General features: G+C 36.6%; 1 protein-coding gene across 2 annotated transcripts in view; it reads right to left on the reverse strand.

Annotated features, from left to right (window-relative positions):
• Positions 1–12,820, reverse strand: part of LOC150100027 (protein disulfide-isomerase A4-like) — a 193,690-nt gene that overhangs the window by 104,697 nt on the left and 76,173 nt on the right. The window lies entirely within an intron of this gene.

The following is a 12,820-nucleotide window of genomic DNA, read 5'->3' on the forward strand; positions in this document are numbered from 1 at the left end:
CGAAATTCAAAAACATCCATGTCATATACGAACCTACAACGTGTTGGTTGGAGAAAAGAGAACACCATCCATTTGGCCACTCTGATGGCAAATATGGAGTGTCTTGGAAGGTCATATAATAAAATACCATAGAAGGAAAGATAAATGCCTCTGTCTTTATTAAAGGCCTTTCAAAAACTAGTATGTACTTTTTTGATAATATTTTTATTATGAGAAATATTTTTGATGATTATTTTGTGTTTCATCATAAGCAAGTATCTCCCTGCTAACAGGTACATATACTTACTGAATTAATTAATTATTGCAGCATGTTAATATGATATTATTAAGTGGACTGCTCCAGGTGGTCTAAGGACTCATCAAGGAAAGGCTCCTTCTGTGCCAACCAGTGCCTACATACTTATCATATCTCTCTCCTGACACATTTAAAGTTTAAATGTGTCGGGGGAGAGAGAAAATAGGTAGAATGGGATATCATTTATGTTGTGACTGTGTCGCAACATAAATGGTAGCCCATTCTACACACTAATCACATATCATGAGAAGAACCCAGACCTCACATCTTCCTAACCATACCCTTATAAAACTTTGAAGGCCACATTTCTTCACTCAGTCTTCATGCGCACATCTGTTCAGCTCTGTTCATCCTTAAAATTCATTATGTTAACTGTCTGCCACTGAATCACTTTTTGAATGTCATTCTGCCTCCAATGAACCCAGGTAACATTATTTGAGCACAGTAATGCAAATGTGGCCTTATTACGAAGGTGGTCTGAAAAGTGCTTGCCCTCAACCATAGATGGCAACACTATCGGCAAGATTTTTTTTTTTTCTAAGTTAGTATATTTGTCATAAGCATCCATGTGAAATTGCAAGTCAGTCATTCTATCAAGTAGTTTGTTTTATACAGCTGTCTAAAGCAAAAATGTTGTCTGAATTCCTTGAAATGGATAAAATTGAGTGTAGTGTGGTTATAAAATTCTTTGTAAAAAGAAGGTTTAATGCCCAAATAAATTCATTCGAAGTTCATAAAAGTTTATGAGCACTCTTCTCCTTCGTTTTCGACAATTAAGAAATGGGCTGCTGAGTTTAAACTTTTTTAAACAGGGTCTTTTCTCAAGAAAAAATTCATGAGAAAAGATCCAGTTTGCAGAAGAAAAAAATCAATCTCTAACAGGACAATGCACATGATTTTTTGGCAATGGGAAAATTAAGGAATCTGCACTATGAATTGTTGGAACATCCACCCTATTCCACAGATTCGGCTCCCTCTGACTTCAATCTCTTCCCAAAACTAAAACTCTTCCTCACTGGTCAGTGTTTTTCTTCGAATCAAGAGGTGATTGCAGCTATAGAGGGATATTTGCAGATTTTACTTAAAACCACTACAGGGATGGGATAATGGTGCTGGAGCATCGCTGGAATAAATGTATTAATCTTAATGGAGATTATGCTGAAAAATAAAAATAATTTTGAAATTATAAATTTGTTTTTTTCATTGTAAGGCCGAGAACCTTTCAGACCACCCTTGTAAATACTTCCAAACTGGGTGGAACAACCTCCTTATTCATAATGTTCTCTTCAACATTGCAGTTTATCTGATGTGATGATTTAACCACATTAGCAATGTGGCCCTTAAACTTCAGCTCTGTTCATTTATCACTTGTACCAAATTCACATTAATATAGTATTTTGCATGCAATGTCCTCAATCCAAAATGTATAACCTTATGCCTTTGTAATACTGATTTGACATTCATTATCAATAACCAACAGAACAAATTTGTTCCAACAAGTCTGCACAGATTCTGTAATAGTTATATCTCTTATCATCCATCTCAACTTTGCATCAGCAAATACTTCAATATCACCCTCTAGACCAGGGTTTCCCAAACTGTGTTCTGCAGAAGGTGAATAAGTGTTCCACGAGAAGTTCTCCTGGAATTTGTCATTTTAGTTTTCTAAGCATTTTTCATGAATAAATATTTTATAGCGGAAATATTCTGAGAATAATAATATTTGTGAATATGTCGAAAAGCTCAGATCCAGAATGCCTAATAATATCTGTGTAGCAAATGTTAGTGACCAAGCCGATGTATTTTTAGACGTGGAAGTATTCATGAATTATTATCGTTAATTTTCACACATCGAAACCTTTCAACAGTCGGGAAAGGGAATACCGCAGTTTATGACTGGTCATAAAAATTGCCTGCAAGCGGATTATAACAATGAGCGGCATATCCTCTGTTCTCAAAACTGAAAGAAATGACATCTGTGCAGCAAATGTCAGTGACCAAGCGGCATATTTTTAAACATGGAAATATTCATGAATTATCGTTAATTTTCACACATCGAAATCTTTCAACAATCGAGAAAGGTAATACTGCTGTTGATGATCAATCATAAAAATTGCCTGCAAGCCAATTACAACAATGGGTGGCGCATCCTCTGTTCTCAAAACTGAAAGAAATAACATCTGTGTTGCAAATGTTAGTGACCAATCAGCAAGGAAGTATAAAGAAAATTTTTCCACTAAAATTGAAGATCAAGGTAGTCTGTATCCGGTTCTCAAATCTAGTAATACTGAATACTTTCTAAACAAGTTCGTATTGTAGGGTGAAAGTTTCAAAACCGCAGATTTTTTAAAAGTAATAGGCCTGCAGATTTAAATTTTAATATGAATAAGAGACAAGGGACTTTGTTTAATTTTGGTATTAAGAAATCTCTTATCAAAGGTGTTTGTGACACAACAGATAGTGAGTCATCCACCACCAGCCTACAAAGCGATCTCCAGGATGTACAAAAGGAGGGGAAAATTACCAGCACACAGGAGAAAAAAAGTCTGCATCCACTCATAAGTACTTATAATATTATAAATTTTTGGTGATCAAATGGGATATGTCAATGAAAATCAGCACAAATTAATTTGATGATGTTTATGTTTAATTGAATAATAATAAATAAATAATCAGCTAACGCCTTTTATTCCCTTATAGAGAGTAGGCGAGGCCTTTATACCCCTATCTAGCTTTTGGAGACTGAGTGGGCAGTTCAATCTCCACCGGTAGCCAATCAGAGATAGCTGGCCCATGTCTATCACTAATTATAGCAGCCACCGATGAAGAGGCTGGCAAACAAGACCTGCCATCTCTTGGTACCTAACCCTAACATTTATGTTACTGTCTGAAATAATGTGGGTACTATGGTCAATTTTCTTGAGTTACGGGATGAAAAACCCAAGTTTCCAGGAGGAAAAACCTGCTTGCCTGTGTCGGAGATCGACTAACTCGGGAACCGGTCGAAGAAAGGCCTAGAAAAAGTTCCTCCAGTCGGCGACTAGACTTGAACTTAAGTCTAAGTTCGAGCAACCAAGTGCAGAGGATGCAAGCGCCACTTCCACTGAGCCACACAGGCCTCATGTTTAACCGATGTTTAATTAATTATTAATTAATTAATAATCAATTATTAATTAATAATAAAAATTAGCTAAATTAGCAATTAATTATTAATTAATACATTACTAAATAACAAAGCTGTTCCATGAAAATTTCAGGATTTGTGAAGTGTTCCGTCGTTGGAAAAGTTTGGGAAACGCTGCTCTAGACCATCTCCAATATCATTAACGCTGCAAACAAAACCTCATCAAATGGGGCTACCTAACTGGCCCAGATAATAGTGAGTGTGGGACAACCCAGTCCATGGAACACCTTCTTTCTTGTCCCTTTCTTCCATCACCTTGCACAAAAGAGGACCTTATATCCTGCACAGAAAGAGCAATTGATTGTGCAAGATACTGGAGGAACATCTGACCATATTTATTGTATATAAGTTATGTATAGTTTCCTTTTTTTTTCATATTTAATTATTATTCCCTGTATAATTCACCTACCAAATTTAAACTGTTCTCATTTATGCAACAGAGTTCTGTATGGAATCCTGTCAAATGCCTTTGCAAAGTCCAGCGGTATCACTGAGTAAGGATTTCCTTTATCCAGCTCCACTGTTTCTTTATTATAGAAAGTAAGCAAGTTACTGAGGCAAGACCTACCCTTCAGAAAACCATGTTTCCCCTTATAAAGTATCATATTGTTGTCTACCCAGTCCTGAATTCAAATTTTTACCAATTTCTCCAAAACCTTAACCACCACTCCAGATATACTGATTGGTCTATAATTTGCTACCTCAGTCCTGGAGCCCCCAACCCCTTATGTAGCGGAATAATTTTCCCCTCTTTCCACTTAATTGGGACTTTACCAGAACTGAGGCTTAAATTAAACAGCCAAGTTAGAGAAGGTGCTAATTCTCTTGCACATTCCCTTAAAACATGGGCTGACATGCCATCTAACCCAATGGCAGTGTTAGCATTAAGGTTCTGTAATATACTAAGCACCTCAAATTCTTCTATCACTAGACTCTCATCAGTCAATGACACATACGGCACTGCAATATCACAACCAAGATGGTACACTTTTGCAAAATCATAGTGATGATTTTACACTAAGCAACTCAACTATTTGATTAGCTTCTGTAATTTCCTTACTATCGGTGCTTTTTAAAGTCATCCTTCCAAAGTTATTCCTCCTTTTACTTGCCACATAGCAAAAGAACTCCTTAGGATTTTTTTTTGACTCATCAGCCAGCTTCCTCTCATAATTAGCTTTGGCGTTCCTTACCATGCAGGTTACCCTTCTTGCCCGTATCTTGTACTGCTCATGGGAGTACTCATCATCTTTTTCTTTATACTTATACCACAACTTTCTCTTTAACTGCAACTCTCGCTTAATAATATTATTCATCCATCTTACTCCTACCTGATTCCTCCTCCTGACTCTGGAAATATAGTCAGATACAGCTTTCATTAAATACTCCTTGATAATCTCCCATGCACCATCAACATCTCTCCCTTTTAAATGGAATAAATGGTGAGAAGGTGAGAAGTCAGCTTTCAAAAGTGCTATGGCATGAAAATTTTTTTCATGCCATAGCACTTTTGAAAGCTGACTTCTCACCTTGTTATAATCACCAGCCTTGTGATTCCACATATAACCTTTCTTAACAGAATATTCAGTACATAATACAATCTCCCAAGTCAAGACCACATGATCACCCCAAGTGGAGACAGTGTATATAAATTACTTACTGATATATTCTCCGATGCTATGACCAGATGTAACACTCTCAAATCTCTTGTCCCTTCCATTACATGCTGTCTCGGGTAGTTATTATTATATGATACCTCCAGGGAGTCCAAAGCCTCATCGAGGGAGGGCATCCTCCACAACTCTCCGTCTCCACCACTCAATCCACCAACAACTACTTTCATCATCTACACCAACGTCATCTACCACCGACCATCATCACTAGTATTTCCACAGACAATCACAAACATCTATGCCCACGGCGGGACTCGAACTTGCAGCCTTTTGGTTGGAGAGCGGATACGTTAACCACTAAGCCAACCAGGCCATCAAACTCCAATTCCTTTGTTCCTTGAGACCATTCCTTCTCCCAATCTATGTCCCCACAGTTAAAATTGCCCATAATAATTACACATCCTCCACTCATCTTACTAATTTGCCAATGCATACCATCTACATTCTCCCTTATACCCCTTGGATTATAGCAGCAACTAATTACATATTTCATCCTGTTGATTTCTATCTCACACCAAACAGCCTCAAATGAACTACCCTCTACATGCCTATCACCTTGAGGCACTTCTACCATTTTTGGCTTTAATACTTCGTCTATCACTAGTAAAACTTCTTTCCCCCAATTCTGTCCTCTCTATCCTTTCTGAAGATACTATATCTCTTACATTCAATCCCTATAATCATTCTTAGTTAACCAAGTCTCACTAATTCCTATAATTTTTGGTGAAGTAGGACTAAGTAATGACAAAAATTCATCACACTTATTCCAAATACTTCAGGCATTAGTATACATAAACTGCAATACTCCTTGCCCCCAATAATCACACAGTGTACGAATCAGCCCACTCTGAATACTGTTAAAATTCTGAGTACAATGATTCCTCATATCACAGTTATTATTGACCTTAGTACTATTTATAGCTAACTCTACTTTCCTGTCATTATTTCTGACAACCATCCTCGCACCCTCCCCTTCTAATAACTCATTGGTCTAAAAAACCCCATATGTTCATTAAACAGTAACTTCTGTAAAAGCTTACTCCTATACTTATTCAAATGTAGACCATCTTCAGCATATAATTCTTTTCTCCCATAAAACTCCTCCCATATATCCACATATCCCACCCCTCTTTTCCTACACATCCTAGCTAACATTTCATTCATCATCAATGCCCTCCTTCTCATTTCTCAACTATCATATCTGGCAGCACACTAACAATCCTAACACTCTTACTCTTAAACCTAGCAATCTCTAACATCTCCCTTAAATCACTTGTCACACGATTTACATTGTTTCCCAAATCATTAATCCCAACCATTAAAATCATTTAATCTACACTATCACCCCTCTCTCTTTACAGTTCTAGTTACACTCTACCGTACCTCCCGGCCAATATTCTTTAAAGACATCTCCAGTTTTTATTCCACAAATCATTGAATCCCCTATTATTATTTTCTTAACCTTACCTATCACTTTAACCTTTCTCTATCTATCCATCTCTACCAATTTCATCCTTTCCATTCTCTTATCCAACCCCAATCTCACTCTGTGCCATCTGCGGTGAGCTCCAAAGCGTCCTAAATCTCCCTAAAATCTCATTACTGCACTTCTGTTCTTCACTCATCACAGAATCATTCACATTTACATGCACATTCTGGCTTATGTTTTCACATATCATTTCTTCAAGTAGTTTACATTTCCCGCATATATATAAACCCTCCTTAACCTCATACCACGTTTTTCTGAAAGCATACATTAAACAAACATAGCATTTAACGTTGTTTCTTAACACCATATCCTTGAGTACTGGTAGAAGAGAAAAAAGAGATGCTAACAGTTACTTCATTTGTCAAATTTTGTTTACATTCACTACAGTCCTTTGCATTGCTAGACATTGACTCTGTAATTCCTTGTGCACAATCAGTCTTACCAACATATAAAATAGCATCCCTAGACCTGGAGGTCCTCTTCTTTTTACCATCAAGGTTTTTCTTTTTGTTTACCTTCTTTCTCTTCCTAATAGAACCACACTTGTTTTCTTGCAAGTTTCCCTCGCAAGGCAATTCCTCGCTGCAGATTGTCAAAGTAATCGATACTAGAATTCGTGGCTGGGCCTGTAATGATAACTTTTCACCTGCATCAGCATAACAAGATCCACTGGCTTTATCTGTTGACAAAGCATGAACAGCTTCTTCTGACTCTGAAGATATTATCTGTTGTTCCCCACCACCAAACACAGAGACTCCTCCAACAAGGCAGCAGATGACAAAGTAGTATCTTCTTCAACATATGATGATTCCATTTCATCCATTAGCGATGAAATTTGATCCTCCTTACGGTCTTGGCAATTAATGCCCATGAGTTGTGTAAGGCTGTTCACCTTAAGCATTTGGGCAATTTTCAAAAGTTCAGGCAAACATTCATGAGATATACTAACTAACTAACTTTTCCACTATACATAAAATCCACAACCAATTTTAAATCGGCATATTCTATCTTTCATAATTACAATAGGATGTTTACATGGATCATGTAGCATGATCCATGTAAACATCCTATTGTAAGATCATGCAGCATGTAGTCCCCTGTTTCAAACAAAGTTTGAAACAGGGGACTACATGCTGCAAGCACTATTTTGTGAGCTTTTAAACTTAATCCTCCGCATGCTAAAGTCACAACAACAAGCGATTCACTAGAAAGCAAGCCTTTATAAACATTGGACATATTGGCTTGATGATCATTCCACTTTAAAAGCAACATTGACCATTCTCATACCTTCACAAATAATGTTCAATGAAGATAAAGGCAATACCTAACAACAACTATCCACTACTTACACATCCACAAACCAATATAGCCAATATAAAATTCAAAAATATCCACATACAATTATGTTCATGTACATACAAAAAAAATCTAACATAAATTACATCAGAAACTTTAAGCATCCAATTAGATATCTAACACAATATCAACACATACTTATAAAATATCACTGAAGTACTTTTAATATAATCGGACAAGCATATCTGATAAATATTTCTTCAGTAATTTTTGACATACCAATAATAAATCATTTATACAATCAATGTAGATTAGTTCAACATATACCTTATCGATAATATTTTTAGGTTTAGCAAGCCACTCATTCCGATTGTGAAACCAATTAAAAATTTCACCAAATTTATTCAAGGGTACTCACATCACAGCATAATGATTATAACATTGTTCATTAACAGGTCATGTTAAAGTTAATAATAATGAATACTTAATCATGTAGCATATTATACTGTTATGCCATTTGAGTACGTTCCCCGACTTTGATAATTATTATCAAAATTTGACCTCCATGGAGTCAGAGACTTATCGTAGAAGGTATTCACTATTGCATACAATGCTCATCCAACCAAGTCTTAAAATGATCAAAATGACCACAACACACTCAGGCAATGCATTCCGCTCACCAACCATCCTCCATGCAAAGAACCTGCTTTGCAAAAACATGCCATTGCTAATGAGAACTGAAAAAAATTATATCCTTCAATGTTACATTACAAGAATTATGTTCACTAACCACTAGACTTCCACCTCTGAACAAAAACTTTTTTTTTCAAAGGAAAAAAACATAGCAAAAAAGCATTTTAAGGCAATACAAGGTATCAAAATGATTGAAATGACAGTATCACAATATCAGTCAATATCAAAATGATTACAAGCCTGTTGAAAATATTTCTAAACAACTGACAGATAAAAAAAAAAGATAAATAAATTTGCTTTCCTTTTTCTGGGTAACAGAATCAAATACATGTTTTGTGGTTTTTACAGTGAGTAATGGCTCTAGTCCTTTTGAAAGCACATAGAGCCTACATCATGCTTCAAAGTTGGGCCTTGCTACCTACATACAATTATGAAGGACACTTTATCAACTGGCTTATCACTAAATTACTACAAAGATCAAATTTCTGATCTAAAAGGTTAAGCCTTTTAGATCAGAGTCCCCTCTAAATAATCATGAAAATCATTAACCATCAATTTCTTAATCACCTGGAGGCCCATCAGCTAATTAAATGGTTACTGGTATGGATTTTTCATTCTAGTTCCCCCAACATATCCCTTAGTCTACACTGCTCCCCTCTAGACACATGGAGAAACATATACTGTACTAGTCTTGTACAAACCCCATATTCTCTCAACCTGTTAAAGTTCAGAGAATTTGGGATTTGTACAAGGCTAGCGCACGACATTCTGTTCTCCTATTTATGGCAATACACCAAAATCTTCAAACAGGATAGTATGGCTAACTGATGTTTCCCCTCTCATGGATGGATTTTTTCTGTATTATGCAGAAACCAGGAACTTCCATGGGTCCTATCCATTGAATTGGCATCCAACATTACTCCACTTTCCATTATATCTATTATAACATGAGGAGCAGCAGCCCAGACATCGTTTAACAGTCCAACCACAAACTGCCTCCTCTTCCATTCTATCTGATGTTATTTTCTGAAAGCCTTCCTCACAGTGTTCTTCAAAGGATAGAACTTCCAGATACTCAGGAAGAATATTAACAGGTTCCTTCTCTTTATACACACCCCGTTCAAACACAACAATATAGGTTTTGCAACCTCTTGTACATACATGAGATATATAATAAATAATAATGGATTTAATACAATATATCCATTCATTGTGATCCCCAAGATCAGAACTGTACATTTTATATGCATTATATTGCAAATGGTTGAGATTACAGCCAAGGCAACTATGAACATAATGAGATCATATTAATGCATTCTCTAGTTGGCTGGTTGGTTCGTTTTGCAAGAAGGTAAAAGCTGAGTTTCTTGGAGAGTGGAAAACTCTAATACTGCTGTATTGACTCATCTTCAACTGAAAAGTACTAATAAAGATTTCTAATATCCTGAACAGGATCTGAACTTCCCAACCAGAGAAGTGAGATACTGATGGATATTTGCAATGAGTACAGTTTCTGAAAAAAAATAAGAAATTAGCAAATCATACTCGGCAAGCAAGACCCCTCTTTTTTAATGATATGTCTCAGTTAGTCAGCAGGAGTTTGACAATGGTGTTTCGTCTGTTATTTTTTTTTAAGTTAAAAATATTTTCTTTAAAGAATTATTTTTCTAATGCATTTTTGAAAATTATGGAGACAACTACTGTGTTTGAATATTCAAACACGGTAGTTGTCTCCATAATTTTCAAAAATGCATTAGGATCACCGTGCAAGCCTAAAAGAAAGAATTATTTTTCTATATTTAAATATTTTCTACACGCTACTCACCACAAAAACTTCCTACTCACCACAAACAAGGTAATTTATCAAGCTCTGTGCATATGAATACAGATAATGAACTGCTAAAATTCAGTATATAAAACAATATATATATTTAAAAATGTTTAATAAAAAGGATCTTGGTATGTTTTTTTTACAAATTAAAAAAAAAAAAAAATCATGCTATAGATTAGGCAAAGGAGACTGCAGCCTGCCTTCTTATGTTTTCTTTTGCAAGTGAGCTTAAATAAATCCTCAAATGCTTTATATTCCCAATTGGAGTAGTACGTAGTAGTAGTAAGTTGTAGTTAATTAGTACTTTGCACTAATTAACTTTCTGAGAGAGTGATGAATAGCCAGACTTGCTTCTCGCTTTGGCAAGCAGTCACTTAGATGAGTCCAAGGCTAGCGATGGTTTTATAGGCTTCAAGAGAAAAAGTAAGGCGCACAACTGCAGACACCTTGTGGTTCTAAGCCATAACAGGTATATACAGGGTGATCAAAATTAAAGTATCCCTGTTTAACGTCTTGTGGAGCACCATCCAGTGCTGTGAAACTTTCCAGGAATAATACACTGTGCATCATGCAGACGAGATATCTGAGAGAAAAAAAAAAGTAGTTCCAAAACTCACCATTGGGGGGGGGGCACCAAATACATGGAATTTGCACATCACACAACCTGACAGGATTTTACAAAGATGGACATGGAATTTTCCCCTTGATTCTAGTTGTTAATACCATCCTCAGTGATGGTACTAACCTTGCCCCAAGGTTAGTACTTCTAGGTTAGTTCAAGGTTAGGAAAATTCTGTTTGAAAAACTGTACTACCTAACCAATTGCAATATTCCTGCTGCACTCTGCAAATTTCATAGCCTGAACAAATGTTGACAAGGGCCACTTATCTCTATGTGCTGTGTGACAAATGATTAGGCGTTTTCAAAAAACGGGATTGTTGGGAGTCAGACCTGGCAGAGGTCGCAAACTAAACAATCAACAAGTGAATGACATTGTGGAGTAAGCCATGATATGTCTTGATGTACTGCATCAAGACGCATGGATGTGCCTTACGCAACTGCCTGGAAAATTTTATGGAAGAGATTCTGCATTTCTACCCATTCAAGATAACTCTGACACAGCAGTATGAACATAAACTTATATTAGTTTTAACATTCCTTGCTTGAGTGGAATTGGATTGATGCTGCATGGCTGTGGATAATTTTGTGGGGAGATTAGGCCCAGGCTGACTTTCACCTGAACAAACTGTAAATACCCCACAATTGCCAAGTATGGGCTACACATAACTGACATGCAATCCAATAAATTCCTTTGCATTCATCCAAAATTAGTCTGGTGCAGGCTTACAGCTTTGTTTATCAATGGACCATTCTTCTTCTTTGAAGCCATTCACCAGTAAGGTCCTGTGACCTGCTCCGTTACTGCCAAGAGGTATCACAATATGATAAACAATTTTGTTGTGCCATAGCTGCAGATGAATGAATTCAGTAATTTTCATGCAGGATGGGATCCCCCTCCACACATCAGTCAATCTATACAGGAGGTTCTTTGAGAATATTTCATGAAAGCCAGAGCGATCTGCCATGCATTTCCCATTGCATGGCCACCTCGTTCACCTGATCTGATATCTGTGACTTCTAGTTCTGGGGATTTCTCAGACAGGGTTTATAGGATTATTCGGATAACTTTCCAGCACACTGAAAGATAGCATGTGCATAACATCAGTCCCAAGCAGCTGCATTCTGCTGTTGAACACAATGTTCAAAGGATGCAGTTTGCGGCATACTGGGAAGGGAAGCACACTGAACAGTAGAGCCTGTAAATGCATAATGAAAGCAGAAATGTGCTATTTAGGCTTGTGTTTGCTTTTATCCTTCTTACACATAGAGAAAAATTACTACATCGGCATTCAAGTACATTAAATAGCATCCCATTGGTGAAGCTTGGAACTACTTTTCTTTTTTTTTTCTTTTTAACTCAAATACTGCTTCAGCAAAGTCTTGCAGTATTTGAATCACTAGATGGCACTCCACAAGGCCTTAACCAAGGATACTTTAATTTCGATAACCTTTATATACCTAGTCCAGCCATAAATATTGTTACAACTTGAACAGTGCATAAACTTTTAATCTATCAGCTTTCAGCACATACAAACCACATACATAACATGCGTATAGCTGCATTGAATGTTTGAAATGTCCCTCTTTTGCCTTAATACATGCCCGAAGTCTGTGCAGCCACATATTGATAGCAGCACACACAACACTGAATGGAAATGCTGCCAATTCTCTGTCCAAAATCCACATTCTAGTTGGCAAGGTCGGCATCTCGTTTTTGCAGGCTACTCTCTCAAGCTCT

This window comes from Typopeltis vanoorti, chromosome 13 (genome assembly GCF_054136105.1).
Source record: "Typopeltis vanoorti isolate ZY-2024b chromosome 13, IOZ_Tvanoo_1.0, whole genome shotgun sequence".
In the NCBI taxonomy this organism is placed as follows: domain Eukaryota; kingdom Metazoa; phylum Arthropoda; class Arachnida; order Uropygi; family Thelyphonidae; genus Typopeltis; species Typopeltis vanoorti.